The 2,369-nt window shown below is 51.2% G+C and overlaps 1 pseudogene; it reads left to right on the forward strand.

Annotated features, from left to right (window-relative positions):
* The first annotated feature begins 265 nt into the window (after window positions 1–265).
* LOC100348764 (trafficking protein particle complex subunit 4-like) lies at window positions 266–1,850 on the forward strand (annotated as a pseudogene).
* The last annotated feature ends 519 nt before the right edge of the window (window positions 1,851–2,369 follow it).

Raw genomic sequence — 2,369 nt, forward strand, 5'->3', positions numbered from 1 at the left:
GCTGCTATCTTGAGTTTCACATGTTCTGGTGAAACTCAAAGGAGCATTAAAATTCTGGGAAATTTTATGTGAATTGTGGCCCACATTCTATCGTGTTTCCTTGATGCTCCCAAAAGAAAAATAAAATATTTAGTGTCAGTAAATGATTCTGTAGCTAAAAGAATTTTTCAGGGATGTTGGGGACTTTTATTCCCTATCACAGTACATGCTACACAGGTGAATGTTTCCCTGAGGTGTACTTAATGCAGAAATGTTATCAAAGAGCTCATCTTGGGCAGCCATGGCGATATTTAACGTGTATGTGGTGAACAAAGCTGGCCGTCTGATTTACCAGCTGGACAGCTACGCGCTGCGGCCGAGGCCGAGAAGACCTTCAGTTACCCGCTGGATCTGCTGCTCAAACCACACGACGAGCGCGTGCTGGTGGCCTTCGGCCAGCGGGACGGCATCCGGGGTGGGCGAGGCTGGGTCCGGGGGGTGGCCCAGCGTGGCTGGGGACGAGGCGGTGCGGCTGGGTGCCCTGTCTCCCTCGGCGGAGCCATGGGGCTGCAGCGTCGCTGACCCTGCAGTGGGCCATGCGGTGTTGGCCATTAATGGCGCGGACGTGAACGGCAAGTACACGGCCGATGGCAAGGAGGTGCTGGAATATCTGGGTAATCCTGCAAACTACCCAGTGTCCATTCGGTTCGGCCGGCCTCGCCTCACCTCCAATGAGAAGCTCATGCTGGGCTCCATGTTCCACTCGTAAGTGCCTCCAGCCTTTCTCACGCCTGTGGACGTGCGTTTGGCTCGTCGCTGTCTGGATTCGTGCGGGTCTTCGAGCAGTCTCCCGAGCGGCAGTGCCTCTGCCTCCTCTTGGGCTATCGGCTGTTGAGATTTATTCATTCATTTGAAAGGCAGAGTTACAGAGGGAGAGAGAGTGGGCCAGATTCCGCTGCTTTCGCAGACTCATTAGCAGGAAGCTGGGGCTTGGACCGGCACCCATCCGGGATGCCGGCGTCGCAGGCAGCCCGAACTATGGGTTCTTACAAAAGGGAAAGCGACTAACCCAATACGCCTGGGTAATACCGGTAGTGGCATGATCTTACTTAAGTCAGTTTCTTTTCTCTGAGCCTTAGGTCCTTCATCTTTGAAGTAAGCCAGTTGAACTAAGTGTTTTAAAATCGTTTCTTGCTCTCAGCTGAGGTAGGAGATGTGCTGGCAAGTACCTAGTTAGACGGCAGAGTAAGCGAGGCACGTACTCAGGCTGTTTATGCATCCAGATTTTCCCATGAGTGCTTCATGGGCTTTTTGCCATTGGCTCCCAGCTGTCTCCTGAGCAGGGGAGCTCAGGCATTGAGATGCTGGAGACAGACACATTCAAACTGCACTGCTTCCAGACACTGACAGGGATCAAGTTTGTGGTGCTGGCAGACCCTAGGCAAGCTGGAATAGATTCCCTTCTCCGAAAAATTTACGAGATTTACTCAGACTTTGCCCTCAAGAATCCATTCTACTCCCTGGAAATACCCATCCAGTGTGAGCTATTTGATCAGAACCTGAAGCTAGCCCTGGAAGTGGCGGAGAAGGCTGGGACTTTTGGACCTGGATCTTGAGCAGAACCTGCATTGGACCACCCCTCCCCCCCACTTCTGTGTTTCCACTTCCTGCTGTTTCCACGCCAGTGGAAATCCAACAACTTCGTCAGTGTACTTGAACATGGGAGACTGCTGAGCCTGAAGACATTACTGATCCCCGAGCCTCAACCGTGCTCTCGTCCCTTCTGTAGATATCATGGCCCTACCTCCCACTCTGTACAGGTTATTTATGGAGGAGGTGGCCCACTAATCCTGCAATAAACATTTCTTTGATCTCTTTGTTTGCTCTCCTGATAATCTGGAGGCAAAGGCATGAGATGGGAGGCAGCAATGGTAGGGGAGTTCTGGGAAGAGAACTCTGTCCTGGTAGAAACAAACACGTCCATCACATGAATGAACATTAGGACTGCATCATGACACTTGGCTCTGGCCCCCGAATTGCTGCTGATCCTGGAGTGTTTGGAGGGTGGTGGTGGCGATGGCGATGATGGGATGTTCACCCAGCACTGACAGCAACACTTTAACAGTCTTCACCCTAGTCCCAGGGGTACATTTGGTTACAAGTAAGATTTAGCAAGGGACACTCTCTGCCTCAGTGTCCCCAATCTAGTTCTGACAGCCTAAATTTGGACCCAGGCTTTCACTGTCAGTGAACTGCTATTATGCTGTTCTTTTCATTAAGTGATTTAACTTGCCTGTAGTGTAACAGCTGGGTCTCTAAAATGATCATTCAGCTATACAGTGTTGAGCTCAAGGTAGATGAGGCATGAGCCCATCTACACTTGAACTTCC

The sequence above is a fragment of the Oryctolagus cuniculus genome, chromosome 13, assembly GCF_964237555.1.
Source record: "Oryctolagus cuniculus chromosome 13, mOryCun1.1, whole genome shotgun sequence".
NCBI lineage: Eukaryota > Metazoa > Chordata > Mammalia > Lagomorpha > Leporidae > Oryctolagus > Oryctolagus cuniculus.